This window comes from Tetrao urogallus (assembly GCF_951394365.1).
Source record: "Tetrao urogallus genome assembly, chromosome: 1".
NCBI classification, from domain to species: domain Eukaryota; kingdom Metazoa; phylum Chordata; class Aves; order Galliformes; family Phasianidae; genus Tetrao; species Tetrao urogallus.
This window is the reverse complement of record NC_136813.1, coordinates 105,705,613-105,726,258: the sequence shown is the minus strand read 5'-3', so window position 1 is coordinate 105,726,258 and position 20,646 is coordinate 105,705,613.

The window sequence follows — 20,646 nt, the reverse complement described above, 5'->3', positions numbered from 1 at the left end:
ATGGCAGATGGCATTTTATTAATAGCAGATGAACTGAGTCTTTCAGGATAATTTTTTTGTGTTTGTTTTCTTTGAATTAAAAATGGCACCTACCTGCATAGTTTCATGATGCTTGTGTAGTTTTTCTTTATTAACGAACAGTAACATCATAACAACAAAAAAAACCTTAGTGTTGTTTTAAGATGCTTCCCACGTCTGGCTCACTGAAATTTTCTAGTGATGACCTTTATAAAGATTAAGTTCAAGGATTTTTAGTGGAAAAATCTACACATAAATTTATTATATTGTATAAAATGAACTGATGCTCCGAAACTCATGGAAAAACTTTTTATTTTCTGGAACATTGGAATAACCACTTAAATATGGTAAGATTAATTGTCTTCTATATATCTGTTAGAGAATGAGTCCAATCCTATCTAGAGATACCAAGAAATCTTCCTGCATTTGGCTTTGCTAAATAAATCCTTCTATCTCTAGTAAGGACATACAATAGATCACTTCGTTGTTGCCTTCTAACTCTCCTTCCCCCTTTGTATCCTGAGTAGAAAATTATGGCAATTCACGTAATTACTGAGACAAATATGAACTTTGCCTTTTATCTGTGCAAATTCTGTCTAGCATATTGATAATAGTATTTCCTGTTTAAATAAGAGAGTTTGGCTTCATTTTAAAGGATTATGAAAGTTGTTTGAAACTTAAAATATGGCTTTCTGCTTGAACTGTCTGTGTTAGCTTCTTTATGCTGACTAGCGGGTCAAAAATAGACTACTCTTGATTGTAAAGTTCCAAGTTCTTGCCCTACCTGAGTGAGTTCTAAAACTCTTTGCAGTTCTAGTTTCATTGAAATTACTCTATTGCTTTGAATAAGCTTCAGTTCTGAGGAAAAGGTATTCCTGATTTTATTAGAAAATTCAGTCCTGATTTTAACTACAACTGCTTGTCCATGGCATCCTGGACTCTAAAAGAATCCCATATCAGAGTCTGAACCATTCAGAGAGATGTGGGAGGGACTGAAGAAGAAAGACTGCCTTGTGAAAGAATGATTTGGGGTTGCTTCTGTAGCCTAAATTTAGGTACCTCACCTTATGCCTATGTGTTTTTCATTGCTTTATATACTGATATATTTGTACTAATATGGATTTGAGCATTTGACTGAAATTTCCTCTGAGACACCACCGAAGTTTTCAGCACTCAAAATTGCACCAGTTTCAACCCATAGGATCAACATTTAAGAGCATGAAAGAAAGGCATTGATTCTAAATAGCTAACAACTAACAATGAAATAAAGTTCTTTTTCCAGTAAAGCTGTACTCTTCCCAGGAAAAAAAAAAAAAAATCTAAGTATTCATTGGAACTCACTCTCAACACTCAAAACAATTTTGTACAAATCCTGAAACAGATTCTTGGTCTGCATTTCACTGTTTAGTAAAATTTAAGGTCTGCAAGACAAGTTAGAAGAACAACGTAATGAGTAAGCACAAAGCCCCAAGTGCTAAAGTTAGAAGAAACAATGAGAATAAGCAAAAATAAGACTGATATGTTTATGTAGCTTCATCTCTGTAACAGAGTTGTTTAATGATAGAGTAAATTCCATTTTTGTAGGAAAAATATCTATGCAGATATGGAGGCATTCATTTTAACTGCAAAGATCTTTGAGACACAAACTGTTAAAAGTTTGCAAAGTATTTTTGGATATGGGCTGTATGCTTTTCTTATTCTTGAGCTTGTTCCTAGAGATGTCCTGTGGGTCATTGGGATGAGATGCTGGTCAAGAATGGTCTTCTATATTACTATGGCTGCTCTACATTCTTAAGAATGTTGGATATTCTTTTAGTGCAGGCCAGCAACTTACGCATTTGAAGATTGATTCCTTTAAACACAGCTGAATAATTCAGCAGGAAGGTTTAGATATTGGATAAAAGACTGAAAATTTGGATGTCACCTAAGGTCCAAATACTGATATTCCTCAGTGCAGATCAGGAAGACAATACAGCAGGAGGAGAACAGATTTTAAGAAGAGAATAAACCTTAAATAAATTCAAAAAGTAGGGAAATATAAATTCTCTATTGGAAGATATAAACATAACGTGCAAAATTTGCTAACATTTTATGTCCTTGCTTCAATATCTGAGCTCCCTCACAGTGTGGTGCTTCTTCCTTCTGTCCAGTCAGAACTTCTCCAGTTGCACCTTGTGTTCTGCCTTTTCCCTTGAGTAGGAAAGTGTGAACCTTTGGTAAGACAATCATTTTGTCTTCCTTTAAACTATCTTTAGGTAATGAAAGACTAAAAGTACATTCTCCCTTGGATGTGCTTTCCCAAGCTCAGTTCTTTGTATCTTCATGATGCAAACTTTGTTAAAAGTTGCTCTCTTTTTGAATTCCTGTAAAGTACAAGAAATAAAGTCTGTGGAAATACATGTTTTAGTACAGAGAAGATCGGGTAACTCCAGTAAATGAATACTCATCAAATGGAGGGTCTCTGTTTCACAGTAGGAGTTCTTGAAGATCCTTTAATTTGATAGTTACTGATAAATGCCTATCCTGCTCTAAGTTAGACCAAGCTTCTTGATTATTCTAACGTGCCACTGACCTGTCACTGGTGCTGGTTAATTGCTTCATTTACTTGGTTTCCACTTTCCAAATACACATGGAAAAAAAATCTGGACTCCTATTATATGGGACATCAATATTTTACTCAAATAAAAAGCCGTTTTTCTTCATATTAGTTCTGCAGCAAGCACCAGTGCTCACTTTCTGTAAGTGTCTTCCTGTCATGGTTTTGTTATCTTGCCCACGTGTGATATGATGCTGTAAAGGAAAACCTGCTGACTTTCCCTTCCTTCTGGAGGTATCTGGAAATGGGAAGAATCTGATTTGCAACCTGACTTCTGACTTTATTCAGATCTAGGGGTTGACAATACTTTGGGGGAATGTAGTGCAAGCCATTTGTTTTAAAATATTATTGACATTTCCGCATTATTCTCTTAGGAAATCCTTAATGTCAGCCAGATTATACACATGAAGAAACTCATATCCATAGTATTTGCTTTTTTCTTTTTATCTGCCATCTTACTACTATAGGCATATCTCAAATGCTTTCAAAGTAACGGGCCACACATACAGAATGTTTTCAATGGCAACCATTTATGGTTTACACAATGGAAAGTTTGCTACTGCTCAAGAAGTGTTACAGTACTTGGATGAAGTCAAATCTATCCATGTTACTGCCACATCAAAGTCTATAGAAATTAAATTTTGCAAAGTTTAGCTTCCATGGGCAACACTAGAAGATCTTGTTTCACAGTTTATGCATTGTTAAAATGATGCTAATCGGGAGTCTTACTGTTCCCTAGATTTACTCTCGATGTATTCCTAGTTCTAAATTTCATGTTACCATGCATTCTTCCAGCATCTGCAGGGTGGTTCTAAAAAGAGAAAATCTCTGTGTTGTGTGAGTGAGCAAAGTTTTTGTTGACTTTTTCAAATTTGCCTCTTCTTGAGTATCAGCTTCACTGCTTTGAAACATGAAAAGGAAGTTGTGAAAATATCTTTTCCTCTTGTTCCTGCAGCAGCTCGAATATAGCTCATTTGTTCTAAAATCTCTGATCATCTTTATTCAAGCACAAGTGTTACGTACTTTTCCAGCTCCTGAAGGATAAGAAAAAATTATGACAAAAGAATTTATAAAAAACTACTAAGAAATGGTTAGACCTAGAAAAAGAAGTGAGTAGTTCAGTGTACTGAACAGTGTTCAGTACCTGAGGGGGTGTGTATGTATTATGACAGATGGAGACAGGGCAAATATATGTCAGTAATTAACTATTGCACACAAATGAGTCAATCACTTGTGCAAAGTAACCAGGACATACTGGAAATGCTGCTTTCAGATCTGTTGGAATTTCTTAACAATATTGCTGTTTCAAAATCAGTGTCTTCAGACAGTGCTTGGATTTGTTTCACTGGAGAAGACCATGTTTATTTATCATGAAATCGGAAAAAAAATCCCAACCATCACTTTTCTGAATGCTTTAATGAGACTTTTGTTAAAGGTTTTTATTTCTTCACTATAAATACTGTTGTTTTTTTTTTTTTTTCCTAGTCTTGTCTGCCAAATAAAAGGGAGACCTGACATCTCAGGCAAGATGAAGTATGAACAATAAAGAGAATGACATAAGTATTTAGGGTTCTGTAAAATATTTCCTTATCTTTTGGAGGTCATGTAATAGTAAAGGAGAAAAACACTCTGTGCCAATCTTCCCTCATAATACTCTTCTCTTAACTAATATTAACTACTGTTATACCACTGTTGTTTTTCCCTTTTCTTTTTTTTGGTTTTCCCTTTTCTTTTTTTTGGTTTTCCCTTTTCTTTTTTTTGGTTTTTCCCTTTTCTTTTTTTTGGTTTTTCCCTTTTCTTTTTTTTGGTTTTTCCCTTTTCTTTTTTTTGGTTTTTCCCTTTTCTTTTTTTTGTTTTTCCCTTTCCTTTTCCTTGATCATCTTGTTTTCCCATGTGGAACATAACCTATTCAGAACTGACATATAAACTTGAATTGGTACGCTGCTGTATATGTGTTGCTTTCATAGGCCAATCTTGGCTATCCACCAAAGTTATAAGCTAACATTGTATATCCTAAAGTATGTGACATCATTAATTTTTGGGGAGTCATTAAAAAGCTAATAGGCAGACAATTTAACATTGATGCTAAATGTAAATTGTCAATGACAGCAGTCAGTGCTATCCTGCTGACAAGTGATAATGTCATTTCAACATGTCCTCAGAGCATGGTAATTACTGCTGTATTCTTGAATGTATATGGCTTGATGTTTACCTGATTTGAATATGAAAGGCTCTCTGAAAAGTTCATATGTGCTCTCTGCATGCTGAATGCACTGCATAAAATATGTTATGACTAACTATCTGCAGAAACAATTAATTCAGATTCCTCTGACCTGAGGATTTCTATTATGGTCTCCACATCAACAAAAAAAGCCCTTTCTGGAATGTAGAATTAGACTGCATTATTAAAATATTACACTAAATTTTCTGTTTCAAAGATGAAATTAGCATTTAGTAACAGATTATATAGTACATGTCTTGTAAAATAACTAATAACACTTAATGTCATTTTTTTCACTCTATAGAAGCATGTTCTATGTGCTTGATGGTTAAAAGCTTGTTTAATATAAAAGTGCCTGGAAGTCAGTATTTTTGTTGTTGGTGTTCTATTGAATCAACAAATAACTAAAATAAAAATTCAATGCTATATGAGTTTGGGCTAAAGTTAGGGAACTGGATGTCTTTCTTTCAGAGATAAACAAAGAAGAGTGATCGGTTGTCCTCTGAGGCTTTGGGATTTGCAGGAGTGAAATGAGGATGCAGTAAGGCAATAAGATTTTGCTGTTCCTGTATACTGAGGAAAGAATTAAAGCTCAATACTTACAAAAGAGTCACATAATTCTGGAGAGGCAAAGAGGTAGAAATCTTTATAGCCTCTTCATGGCTGTTGTTATAGATACTTCAATTCGTACTCTTGCTTCATGCTGTTTGTACTGTGTTTGATGAGCTTGTGTGTGTGTGTGTTTTGGAGCTGATGGAGATAAAAATTTAAAAATATTTAAAAATTCTTCCAAAATGCATATATCTGATCTTAAAATAAAACCCTTAAAGCCTTCCAATGATCAAATAAGCATCTCTTTTTGAAAATAAGAAGAAATTAAACCATATCCTATTTTGTATCCTTAAAACAAAATAAAGCCTAAGGAAGCAGATTAAAGTCCAGTAAACATCAATTTATTTTTTAATTGCATTTTAAAAGGATGCCCTGGAAACAGACCTGATTTGCCTCGTTGGAAAACTGTTCAAACTTCATTATATAGTAGTTATATACCTTCTTTTAATTTCTATTTTATATATACTCATCAATTCCTTTGTCGTAATGCTAACATTCTCCTTTTATGCCCTGGTGTTTTTCTCCTTACTCCATTCTTATTCTATTTATAGTAAGCATTTACTTCCTCTGTCAGCTTTTGGCAAAGCTGAGCAAAGCACCTCCTTTCACGTCTTCACACATAGTTGCCACAGACTTATTCTCCAACTTTTCCCCTTCTCGTACATGACTGACCATGATTTCTCTCTCAGTGGATCCTAGGATTGCATTCAGTACCTTGTCAAGTGCCGCACTCATAGTTCTTAGTGTCCTGTGATTGAATAGTGTGCACAGGTTTATCTTCACTGTACTGATGACTGAACTTGCTGGTCCTCAAAGGCATAACTTTTCACTCTATTTTATCCAGGTTTTTAATTCTATTTGATGAGCTCATCCAGAACTTCCTCTAGGCCCCTTGTAGTCAACGTTTCTCAGTGCTATATCTGTGTGCTCTTTGTTAAGATGTGAAAAATCTCAACAAAATTTGTCCACAGATAACTCTATGAGAAACCACAGCACAAAGCTCTCTCCCAAAGAGGCTTTACTGAATCCCAAAATCCCAGAGGATTTTTTTGTTCTCTGCTCCTTCGAGGAAGCCAGATATTGTAAAAGAAAGTATACTGGGTCTGTTTGGATCAATCTGTTTCTTATAAATTTGTTTGTACTTCATCTTTTTTCTTTAACAGCTTGAGCCAGAATTTAAGGTATTGTTAAAACTGCAGTTGTACAAAGCATTTCCTTTCCTGCCAAAGTTACTGCATTTCTAATTACAAGGCAGTATATACATTGTGATGGATTGCTTAAACATCCTTGGTACTAGACATGTGATTTTGCGTGCAGCTTTTTCCAATGTTCGGGAGTAAGTATTTTTCAGTTCCTCTGGCTGGTGTGAAACAATACTGCTGCTAGGTTGTATCTGCTGTGCTGTTTCCTCTTGATACACTTTGCAAAGCCTGCCAATGATGCTGACCCTGCTTCATGGTTACTTGTTTTGATTTCCAAGACCGTTTGGCCTGTAAATGAGCTTGTTTTCTTCTATTTTGTGTAGATTCCCAGTTCATTCCTAATGTTCTTCAAGAGGTGGTTGATTTACTCCATCTTTCCTAAAAATTTCCTCTCCCTTCCTATTTTTTTTTTTAATTTCTTTTCTTTCCTCGGTCCTTGCCCACATTGCAGATTCTTAATACTTGTAGCAGCTTTCCTGAAAATGATTCAATTCACCTCAAGGTTCATACAGCTCAATTACTTGATCAAACTTGGTTAATTTCTCAGTCTTCCCTTTTCAAATCAAGTTCAGTGAAGCCTACTTTGGTTCCTCTTCTTTTAGGATGAGCTAATTTGTGACAACTTTATTCAAGAATTTTCTAGAAACTCTTGTGGAAAGTGTTCATTTGCTGCTCATGAAGGGAAGATGTATGGTGTCATCTCTTTGCACCTTTTTTTTTTTTTTTTTTTTTTTTTTTTTTTTTTTTTTTTTTTGGCAAAACACTTCCCAGATGAGCTCCGCCACCATGGACACGCATCCAGAGGAACTGCAGAATTTCCTCTTGCAATTCAGGTGGAAATATTTGTCTATGCCAAGTCTTGTCCCTATTCAAACCTGGCTCTGATGCAATATTTTATCTAACTATGACTATAGCAAATATTAAAGTAGTTTTAATCCAAATTGATTATTTTATCCATTTTTTTTTTTTTCTTTTTCCCCTCTTACTGGACACAGTGATTTTTACTTACTTTGCTATTTCCTTCCTCTTTAGCAACATTTCACTCTTTTCTATCTCTACTGAGTAAGAAGTACAGTTCAGTGTCTGTGGCCTATGAAGATGGTAATTCCAAGATTTCCACTTTTTTATTACTTGATTTGATATTTTTTTTCTGAATGTTATGAATAAAATGTATTGTTTCAGTCATTGAGAATTTTTCTGTGAAGGAGCCATCAAAGTTTAATCACATCACAGAGACATTTGATCCTTGAGTTATTTTATTTGCTTCTGAGGATTTAAAGCTGGCACTATATATGGCTGCTCTTTTTTTTTTAATATGAAATAAGCTGGGTTTGTTTTTTTTTTTTTTTGAATGTAATAATTTGATTTTGTATCTGTGTGAACTCAAATTTTTCTTCCGATGTTTTTTCTGTTCCCTCTTCTGTCTTATTGCAAACTAACAAATGGGTAGAACACTCAGATTTATACAAGATTGAGCTACACTTTTTTTTTTTTACTTCCTTTACAAGTACGTTTGTTAGAAGTGAGTATTTATCAACGGTACTCTAAATTATAATGAAAATTGTCTCTTTCATATCTTTGTCTCCTTCTCACAAAAAATGAACTTTCAGTATTGAATGGATTTATCGTTTCATGGTGTATTTGTGCCAAAACTAGTCGTTTGGAAAACTAAGAAGTTACAGCTTCTTTCTTCAAGGGAGGTCCTCCTTCCCTGTTGCTTCCCTCCACCCTCAAGTCTGGACTCCATCTCTAGGGCAAAGGAAATGCTCCTTTGTACTTTGGTTTAGGTGGGTGGCTAATCCATTATAATTAGATCCTATGTGATCAGCGCATCTTCTGAGATTGTCTGTTTCTTCCAGTTGTCAGCTAAGATTTTTGTCCTGGCTCTTACTTAATACTCTGTCAGTCTTCCTATTATATCAAACTCAATCACAGCTTAAATGCTTAATCTTCTAAGAGGAACGTCTCCTGCAGTGTGATGTGCTGTCACACTCCAATTACTTAAACAGAGCTGTAAAGATTTATCTCCTCTCAAAATCTGTTTATTGTGAGAGATTCAAATAATTATGGGTTGCTTTATTTTTGAGTAAATGCTGGAGAAAAAGGGGCAGTGGAAAATCTTGCAAGCAAAATATCTGATTTCTATATGAAAATGAGGGGAGCAAAAGGAGGAACAGACAATGAGCAAATAAAAATTGAAGAACAGTGCACAAAGTTTGTTTATGCAAACTTTTTTTTTAAATACTGAAAAATGCCTAAATCCAGGTTTTGTTGTTTTAGGCCCACTTTCCAGATACCGTTCTTAAGAATGAGCTTACTTTTGGGGCAGGGGGAATATCCCATAAGGTTCTATCTGGCAAATAGTTTTATAATCCTGTTCACGGTAAAACACAGATGGCCACTCGGCAGTGCTCCAGATGCTCCTGCAGGAAGCTTCGTCTCTCTGTGGAGCCATTTGGAGGGTATCCGTGGGTGCTTCTAGCTTGTAACAATACAGCATCTATTCTTCTCTTTTTGAGAGATGATCTGAAAAAGAGGAACCATGTCAATAGGGAAATAGTTTTTAATGCAAGAAGTAAATGGGGTTTTCACCTGGAGAAATGGTTGTGTCTATGTATTCATAACTAGGATGATGTACGTAGCCTTCCAAATTCAACATTGTGTTACACGCATTCTGTAGCCAAAATGTATGTGTTGAAAAGTAGATGTTATTCTGATATTGTATCAGTTGACAACATGGTATCAAGCAGAATACTGCAGGAAAAGTATCAGTATGTACTAAATGCAGTAAATTATAATTTTGTGAAGCAAGTGATGCTTAAGTTTATAGTGTAGACAGCAGGGTGTAGTGAAGGGCAGTGCTTTGAAAGCATATTTCAGATACCTGCTTATTTCTCTCTTGATAGTGAAATGCAGAAGGAACTAGAAAGAGCAAGTCAACAGATAACAGAATTTAGTATCATTGCTTAAACAGGACTACTAATAGGCTTTAAATTGAACATCTGCTCAGCTGCATGTCTGAGTTATAGCATAAAGATAGCAATTGTAATTGTACCCTTATGTTTCCATAGCACAGAATTGAGTGGGTGATAACGTAGTATAATGCAAATATAACTGTTATACTGTGGCAGAAGCTGTGCAATTATTTTACCTATGCTTGATCAGAAGAAAAACAGTCAAGTGTTTGGCAGTGTTCTTTTCTGAAGGAAAAGCTTTGAATGCATTAAATAATTGAGGAAATGTTACCATGAACTTAACACTTGGTCTCCATTGTCAAAAGATCTTTTCAAAAAAGAGAAAGTGCTTGGAGCTATTCTTTGGATCCCACAGCAGCTTGGGAGAATTACTTTTGTTTTTTGGTTGTTATTTTTCTTTTTCATAAAAGAACCATTTCTTACTCTGCCAGTATAGTTTCAGTTTCTGTCAAGAAATAATAGCTAATATATGCTATAAAATAAATGCTAATATAATAAAATACTGTCCTGGATGATGTCCTGTAAAAAAGACTGCAATATCATTATTCAGAGGAGTGCCCTGTCATGTTAGCTCGTTTTATTTATATGAGGAAAACCTGAATTAAAAATAACAATTTCTGGAAGAAATAGCATTAGGGAAGATAATGTTGGTGATGTAAAGCAATAACGTATTGAAGTTCTAAAATCTTTGTCCAATTCCACTATCCAAAACTGTTGCATAGCAATCTCAGATGTATGGTGTTTTACAGGATGCAAGCAATTCTATGCACGTTTGAAGCAGCTGAGATAACTGTGACACAAAAGTGAGCTGGTCAGAGCCTGCATTACTGTGTGGGAGTTAGTGGTGGCATTTCTATGACTACTTAACATGGGAGTATACAGAGCTTCAGCTTTTGGCAGCAGCTTTCAAGAAGATGCTCATGGAGTCAAAGATTTAAGCCTGTAGATTCTGATTGACATCTGCGCAATCCGGAGGAGTAGTAAGATTTGGGTTTTTAGACTGAAGACAAATCTTGGGAAGTTCTTCCTTGTAAACACTGCAGTTTTTCTACCAATACATCGTAACGCTTTCAATTAATTAAATGCATCACTGAGAATTGAAAAGGCAAAATATTTTTACAGAGCCAGTCTCTTCTATTGTGAACATTTGATTTAGCTTTCAGAATTTAGTAACATTAAATCAAAATTAAAGTTGGAATTTATTTAACTAGTGCAAAGTTTTACCTTTTCTTTCAAGATGTGTGCATAGTTTGCATACAGAAATGTTCTGATTGCAAATGCAATGTAGAAAATAAGTTTATTAAAAGCCTTTTTCCTTTTCTAAAGTAGATGCACTTGAAATGGGAGAGTAAAAATAAACCAAATAATGGCTTTTCAGCAATAACAATTCAATAAAATTTTAAATTGCTAAACTCAGTGAACTCCAGTGAATGGACAAGCAACCTTATTAACAATAAACCATCTTCAGTAAATTTTTCCCTATTATACTAATGTTAAAAATATTTTATTGTAGTTCTTAATTGAGAATTGCTCATTAAATTCAAAAGAAAATGTCTGAACAGTACAATTTAACAGGCCATGCTTGGGAAAATAACATTAGCTAGTTAATTATCTGTAGTACACAGTAGAAGTGAACAAGATATTCACTGAATGTTAACACATTTCTATTGTACATTGAATTAAACTGAGTTATTCTCTATTTTTTCTTTCTTAATTCACTGAGATAAATATTGAAAATATAAAGGTAAAAGCTTTTGTCAAAAGGACATGCCTGTATTTTAAGAAAAAAAAAATACACTGAGGGGATGCATTGTCTAATGTTATGAACAATAAATTCAAGAAATAAAGGCTTAGGATCTTCTGACCATTATCCAAAGGCAGGTTGCTTTGAGGATAATTGCGTAAAGATTAATCATGTACCTGCAATTAGATGCCTATATTGCCAGGTGTTCCTTTAACTGGTTCTGGTTTCTGCTGCTATCCCCACATTTCACTTTACTGAAGGATTTTGTGTGATTACCTTGGCAATTAAGGTAGTGTTAGCTTATAAGTGAGTATATAGACTGACATGCAATATTTAACATTTGATCTCATGGATTTTGGGAACAAAAGTAAGCTCCAAGCACATCTTCCTTGTTATTACAAATGTCTGTTTTGTTGTTATAGTTTCCCTTCTATTTTTTTCCTCCACTCAAGCCTTCCTTTATCACATGTCAAAGTGTTTCAGCACTTTATTGGAAATGGATAAGTTTCTCTAGAAACTCTTGCTAATCTTGATTGTGCATGTATCTGAGCTCCAATCAGGATGCTGTTGCGCTCCATGAGGGACAAATTTTGGTCACAGACAGAATATCAAGCACAGAGTTCGTAAACTTCTTTCATATAACATTCTCTATGACAAAATGACAATATTTCCTTATAGATGCCTTGCATAGCTTGTCATCTGCACATGGAAATGAATTGACTCACTGTTCTTTAGCCATGACTTCGTAATCTGTTATGCTTACTAACTGTCCACTCCTTAAAAGTGAATCCAGATGCAAACAAATCCTGGTCAAAATGCAGCTGGTGTTGTGGCTTGAGAAATAACTTGCAATGGTAACTGGTTTACTTCTAAAACACCAGGGAGACTGTTTTCCTAGTGGCCAACCTTCATAGATTTAGTTGCTCATTTTATGATAGCAGTTAAAGAAGAACCCCAGATGCTCTCTGACCCTTTTACGTGGCTTATGGGTTTTTAATAGGACAGCTGAGAATAAAGTCCTCAGTAATCATCGTAGGACATTATGAAGTTAGCTACATGCATGCTTTCAGGATTGGGCCTTAGGTCAGATCGCTACTGCTAATATTTTTCCTTAAGTGTCAGAGATACAATAGGTGTAACATTTAGCAGACTTCAGAGAGATGACTGCATCTGTTCCACAGAAAGCTCTTTGTGGTCAGTGTAATTAGCTTAAATGGCTGAATGCTTGCTCTAGATTAATCCAGTTGTTTCTTTTATTGCTTCTAATTTGAGGTTTTTACAGGTTAAATCTAGCAAGCAGGTTTCTTGAAATTGGCCATAGATATAATGAACGCAGATTCTTATTTACTTATTTGTTCATTTAGGCTTTATAGGGACAGTTACACATAGAGGTGGCTTTCATACTTCTATCTCCATAAAAGCAAGAGTAAAGACAACTGTGTTACTCGTGATGAAATCTTTACCTTCCCTTTGTTGTGCTTATTAAATTCATAATTGAAAGCATGGAAGAATTTTCAATTTTGCTAATAGTTAATTTTAATATTAAGGATTTATCTATGGTACAGTTGAGCTGATTAGCTTGATATCTACTACTCTGAAGTAGAAATCAGTGCTAAAAACAGCACTGTCTAGAAGGGGCGTGTGTTAAATATTTATTGCAGCCCAATGCCAATTGATTGTGGTATGGCTTTACAAAGCCAATTAATGGATATGGATGTCCTTTTTGCAGTAAAATGTCTCTGACTTTTACCTTGGACTAGAAAACTACTAGAAAATTGTTTGCCATAGTTAAGTTTCTTCTAGATTAGACAGCTATGTAATTCAGTCTGCATGGTTCTTCTGAGAATGCAGCAATAGGGTGGAATGCTGTCAGGAAGGTTCAACCTCTACTGCTGTACACCAGTATCCACCTCTGATGTTACTAGCCAATGTAATAAATAATAAAAAAAAAGCATTACTTTTGGAGCAACCTCAAACTTATCGTGGTGAAAGGGGAGAGAAGAGGAATGGAGGATATTACCTTTTTTTTTTTTTTTTCCTTCCATATTAACATCTCAAGTCCTTGGTAAATTAGCTGCCCTTTAATCAGAGCCTTAACAATCTATGATGAGCTATTAACAGAATATGCATTACATCATTTGCAAAATGCCACTGCACTGTTTTAGCTTTCTCTGCCTTCAAATTGTAGTGGCAAGAATTTATCTGGAAACCATTTCTTTATCCCAATTCTGATTTAAGCTCCAAAGTTCTACTCCTTTCAGCCTCAGTAATGTCACTTTAAGATTGTGGACTCAAAAAGAAGGGAATTCATTCTATTTTCTATACCTTCCTCAATCCCCACAATAGTGTTTTTCTCTTTCTTCTGAAAACAGAAAGAAATGAAGACAACAGCTGGCAAGGACTTGTTTGTATTCTTTTTCTTGGAATGAAAGGATAAAGAATAACATAACCTTATGGAGATTATGGCAATTTCTTATCAATAAAAAATACTTTTATAGTCTGGTTTGTTTAATGGCAAGTTACTAATAGTAGGATCCATTTTTAATTTTTTTTTCAATTGATGGCTTAGTAATATCCATAGAAGGAATTCAGTTGATTTGTATGGGGCACTATTAGTTCCACATTTAATTGCTGTTTAATATTGAACTTGATTTCTCTGTTGTTTTTTTTTGTTTCTTTTGTTTCTGTTGTTGTTTTTTCCCCCCTTTTACTTTCCCAGAATGAGTGAAAGTAGAAAAAAAAAAAATGCAGTTTATTGTCTTTGGGCAGCTTCTGTACTGCCTTTTTGATGCCATACAGAGCAATGCAAATTTTGTACCTCTTTTTTTTTATGTATTTGTTTTGCTAAATATACTACTTGACTTTTGTCAAATATTTTATTCATCCAAAGCATTTTCAGCATAGAAATCTGTACTATGTGCAGAAGAAAACTTGCCTGTGGTGTTGGTATTGGTGGTTTGATTGTTACACTTTCTTAATTATCATGAAAAAACTACAAAAAAAAAAGCAATAGGAAAAGCATGATGTTGCTACTATGTGCTGATTTGTAGAAAGACATCCAACAACTGTTTTATGTGAGAATTCGTTTGATCTGCATCAACAATATGTATGGATGCAAAGGTTGTACTTTGTACACTATTGAAAATAATTTCCTAGTGCCGCCTGCTGTGCCCATCAAATTGAATTAGCACGTAGTGATCTGGTGAAAAATGTTGCCTGGATCAATCATTTGGGCGAAGGCTGTAAGAAAACTGATGTGTATTCTGTCCACACCCAGAAATCGATGTGATGCACCACCAGAGAAACTCAAATTCAGGTCCATGTTCAATGTGCAGTGAGGAGTCAGCACAATAACTGCTATTTCTAGCCAAGACTGGCTGTTTGCTTACCTGCTTCAGCCATGCATGCAGCTCAGCTGCTGGGCAACAAGTGTTCACCCAAAACTCATACCTACAGAAAAAAACATCTAGTAATTATTAATTTGGGACAGTGACATCACATGAGGTTTGGAAGAAAGCTCATCTCATGAGCAACATTGGTATAACCCATGAGAGGAGGATAAGGGAGAGGAAGAGAGAGCTGTAGCAGCAAGAGACAGAATTTACAGAGATGGACAGTGTTTGAAAATCCAAAGACAAATATATTCTTAACTTCGAAGTAAATCTATGCAATTTTTATTTAACGTTTCAGCCTCAAATGATGTACCAAATGTACCAAAATCCCCAGTGCTGTCATTGCTCTGTGTGTATTGAATGTTCATGCACTGATCTTTAAGAAAGACCAAGATCTTTGCCATTAGAGGAATATGAAACAGCATTTCAGAAATAGGAATTCCTTTTAATCTGTAATTACTGCATGAAATTTCTTCAGTTTTTGGATCTTCCTATGAACTAAGTGCTCTAAGCTGTCGAAACTGTGGGATTCTCTCCCTGCATCAGGGAACTTTGTCAGTATACTCTTTTTAGCAAATGCTCGCACTGAGAATTTGTCTTACAGTTATGCAATTAACTTTGAGGAATAAGCATTCAAAAACTTCTGCATTACAGGAAATGTGGATATGAAATCACTGAGGCAGATAGATGCATTTACCATATTTAAGAAAATTAAGAAAGCTATTGCAGCTAGGGTTTCTGGGAGGTGTAAAATCTTATAAGCCAACTAAACATGACTGTAAAAGATAAAAGGTACACACAGCATTCCTTAGCTCTCCTTTTTCACCGATGAGGGAAATACTTTATCATTCAATTGATTAACTGAAAGATGAGACTGTGCATTGAGCAACTGTAAAAAAATGATTGTAAGGCCACTTTAACCAAACTCCATTTGCAAAAAATCCATTCTGTCATGACAAAAACATTTGTCACATTTCATCTTGAAGAAGGATTGATGCTTAATTTCAGAGAAAGGATCCAGCCTGACTGGCTTCCAGAAAGTATTCTACAATTGCTTAAGCTGTTGTGCCATGATAATATTGCATATAAACAGAAACAAATTATGCACATTAATTTCTTAGAGGTGAGAAATTATAACTGTGGGGTGATGACTGCTTTCTAATGTGTATTTATCTGTTATTCATGTGAGAACATACAAGTGATATCAACAGGTAAAAAGATATCATATAACTAAAATCCCAGACTGCTAAGCCAGCGAATACATTTCTATTTCAAAGCTTGTTCATGACCTACTCTATAAAAACTATTTTTTCTCTTCAATTATAAAACTTTTAGATACAGATCAAAACTTTGCTCACTAAGATTTCAGTAGTTTCTCTAGTGTTTTAATTACATTTAGCATCTTCACCCTGCAGTGAACATCTATATTTTAGCGAGGAGTTAGTAGAGTTTAAAATATATTTCTTGATGATGATTGAAAAATGAATTAATTATGGAAGTCTGAATCATTGATGTTTTGAAACCACTTGATCTTGACCAAATGAGTGCTGAAGTGTTATCAAATCGGAATTATCCTACCCTCTCTGCTCTATTAAGTGACCAAACAGTGGATAATGCAGAGCTCTGTCCTACACCTTTGCTCATTCACCTACTAAATAAGAAACGAGCAGTGCAAATTTGAATGGCTGTCTTGAAATAAAAAAAAAAAAAAGGCTTTTCAGACATTAAACAAAGCACATTTCCATTCTTTTTTGGGCATCTGAGTTGAATGGCTAAGTTTTCACCTCAATTTTCCTTACAAACGGATCCTGAAATAGGACAGAAGTTTCTGGTGACAGGTGTGAGGCTGGCCCATCATTTTCCCTTAAAAATATTTCTGATTACCTTATACCAAAAAAGGCCTTATCTTTTCATGTCTTCCAGACGCTGTTCTTTGATTTTTCAGAGATGGATTCTCCTAAGTACAGGGTTTGTCCAAACCTCGGTAAATGTTAGCTCAGAAATTAAATCAAGGGTTATTATTGCCTGGCACCATTCCCTCCCTGCTGCTGGATCAGGGTCTGGCAGGCTTGGAGCAGCACTGCCCTGGGCTCAGGTGGTGGCTTTCTTGGGGCACTTGAGTGGTGGGATCCCTATGGGTGCCATTGTCTGTGTGCCAGCTTCTGGATCCACAGCCAGTTTGGGACTGAAAGACAGTGAGATTGACGAGCTAAGAATTTCAATTGCTAAAGACAAACATGAATGTTAAAATATCTAACAGTCTGTATAAACCACTTACTTGACTAAAACAAGGTATGTTGCAATTATGTTGAAATAGACTCCTCATATCCCCATTTATTTATCTTTCCATTCTATGGGTTCAAACTAATTGGATACAACTCAAATATATTTTATCTATATTTCTAGTACTCAGCAATGCTACCACTAAAATGCCTGCAAACAGCCAGAGAAAGAAATTAGGATTAGAACATTTACTGTCATCTTCATCTCCTCTATTACCAAGGCTTATTTTATCAGACTTTTCATCTCTCCCACCAGAGTTTTGCAAAAGTTTTTTCATATGAGGAGCAACAGACATACCTTCCTTTGAGTAGTGAATGCCTCTTTGTCTGCCAAACGTTCAGGAAGTGAAGGAGGTCTTCTGAAGTCACGTGGCATTTTAGTGAATCCATACAGATTAAGTTCCTGAAAAAAACTTTTCATATTTTCAGTCTCAAAAACTCTCCAAGGTCCTCTCCCTCTCAGTACTTCCTCCTGAAATGTTTCTTAAATGATTACAACACACTTTCCAATGTGATCCCACCAAACGTTCTCAAATCAGTAACTTTCAGCCAACGCCCAGAGTTGGCAAAGAAGATGCTGGCTTTGCCGGTGTTCTCTTAAGATGTATGAGGTATACATTTGGTTTTGCCTTTTATCAGTAATGTTTCTGAATCCTGTTCTTCCATTATTAATGCTATGGAAGCATCACCAGATGTTCCTTGATCCTGTCCTGGAGGTCAGGAGAAGGGCAGCCTGAAGACTCAGCCAGGTTCTCTGAATCAGAAGCAGAAGTTTCTGCACATGGTTCACTTTCATTTTCTCTTGTCTCTCTTTGCCTGTAATTTGCACTTGAAGACATTTCTGCTTTCATTTGATACTTAGAAATCTTGAAAGTAATCCAACAAAATCAGTGATGTTCTCAAAGCAGTTTAAATCACACCACTCCCTACAGGATCAAGTGCTTTATCTGTAAAGAAAAAGTTTGACCTAGAGATGATGTCTAGATGCAGGAGTTGAATATATGAGAGTAGTTGTTGACTGCCTTGAGCATAGAGAGGCCTGGTAGAGAGATCTTGGCAATCACCAGCCACATGAAGTTCAACACCCAGAATGGGTCAACCCTATTTATATTTATAGTCTGGAACACCTAAGAGAACGATATGGAGCTGCATCAGAAAAGGTCATGTTGAGGACTGGAAGAAGATTCTTCACCAGTCAGTAGTGAGGCCCTGGAACAGGCTCCCCAGGGCAGTGGGCACGGCCCCCTAATGGCCAGAGTTCAAGGAGAGTTTGACAACACTCAGACATAGGGTTTGGATTTCAGGCGGAGCTGTGTGGACCTGGATATGGGACTTGATCTATGTGGATCCTTTTCAACTCAGGATTGATTTTACAATAACCTTGCTACCTGCATGTGCTAGGCACCCTGGGTTGCCCTAAGCCTCTCTGCGTCTAGCAGTAGCAGCTGGCCTGGGACATCCTAGCTTTCCTCCTCACTTGTGGACAGGAGGCAGAAGGGGTAAGGGAGAGAGCAGCCCTTCCTGCTGGCTTCCCACCTCTGTGAGTAGCATGTTTTTGATTCTTGCCGTTTCGGTCTCCCTGCATACCTGTTTCCCCATAAAATTCTATAGTAACTTGGTATCACAATTTGGATCTGCTGTGATAAACCAAGGGTTTTTTTTTTTATTATTCCCAGAGTTGTTGAGAAGAAACAACTTTTGGGGTATATGTAAAGACAGCAGAAAAGAGGCAGACAAGTTGGGGACAGAAAGAAAAGCCAGGTGTGGTAAAGAAGCGTTTTGTGGCTCTCCTATGGGAAAACTGTTGATGTATTCCACAACTCTAATAGTGTTTTTCTACCATGAGTAAGATAATGTATTTAATTCTGAAGTGCTTGTACATATAGTATATTTGAACTGCAAAGCATTTTTATACTTGGCCATAACAAAAAAGTAAATTCAAGCTTTTTTTAATCCAGTCAAACAGCTTGAGTTATTATATTTAGCCATTATGGACCCCAGCAGAGGTCTAGGAATCTCATTAAGAATGTAAATGTCAGGTAGGACACTTAAGAACCTCATAATGGGGAAGAACCCAAGTATCAAAAGTGGTTATACATAACATAAATGGCTGGCAAACTTGAATATTGCAGAAGAGAAATCCTGCAGAGCTCTGTAATGCAGTTTAATTGGAATGACAATTACTACCAGCTTTATCTTGATATAATGAAGATTAAGTGTATGGATAACTAGACTTGTGCTTAAGTAGACTGACTGAAAAAAAAAAGTAAAGTAGAAAAAGGTAATAATTCTCTGTAAATAGTGAATAAAACTCTTTAAGGCAATAAGAAGTATTTTGTGTATTTTAATACAAAGTCTATTAATAGAAGTGCTAAGAAGTGTCTATTTCAGATCTGAAATTCAGGCTTACTCAGCAAAAGCTATTTTCCTAATGTAACCTAACTATTAATATGATTGTTCTCAGTGTTTAAATATTGAATGCTGCCCTTATTTTATCAATGAGAAGCCAGTGACTTATGGGGCTGTGGTGCACAAGACACAGCCTTCTCAGAAATGCTTGGTAAGATTGTTAAGTCCTCATAAGTGTGTCAGTACCACCACACACCTTTAAAGCTGAATTGGAGGGAGTGTAATAGTAGAGTTTGATGGTGCAAATCTGAGGCTTGCTGCTGTAGTTGGAAAGCTGGCATGTCTGTAGAAAGGAAGAATAACACTAGGACATTGCAGAGGAGGTGAGGGAGCATGCAAACATTTTTTGACTGCTTTTTTCTTTTAAGTTACATCATTGTCCCATCTTTCTCTACTTTCACGTTTTTTCCCTTTGTCAAGGAAAATTTGGATGTTGGTAGGATTGTCTGTTTTAATGCAAAAATAAAATAGACTTCTTGTAGGCAGTTGGTATTGATTATTTTGATTTCTCTTTGTTTGAAGAAAGTAAAAGAATCATTCTTGTTCGTGAGGAACTCTGATCACATTGTAGAGGCTAATCAGAATACAGAGCCTTATATATTCTATCATATCAAGATCAGCAATGTGGTGATTAGGAAGAGCTGCCACTCACAAGAACCTGCATCAGCTGAGCTGTTCTATATAGAAGTCATCACAGTTTTAGGTGGTTTTTTGTTTTTTGTTTTTTTTCTTTAAATCAGCAGTAGAAATGTTGTCCAAACAAAACATAGTGCAGCATGAGTTTTTTCTTTTTGAGAAAAGACTGCAGAACCAACAGGAGATGTAAGTAATGAAGGTACTGGGATGAGTTTGTTATATCCAAATAACATAGTCAGACTTTAACTCTCCACTGGAATTTTTCCATTCACCAGTGTCTATATAAAACCATCACACTGCTTAGCACAATTAGGCTTGAATGTTTAAACAGTCTGGATTGAAATAGCATTAATTAGCTCTGTCATGCTATTACTCATTGTCCATAAGCTCTCTGTTACCATTCAGATCATGCTTGAATTTACTGGCAGAGCAAAATCTGAAAAACAAATCAAACAAAGTATACTTTATGATGCTGTTTTATTTTTAGCCTCTTTGTTTTTCTGAAGGAAGACATAGAGCAACTGATAAGATTTTTGAAATGTGAAATAGGACAAGAAAA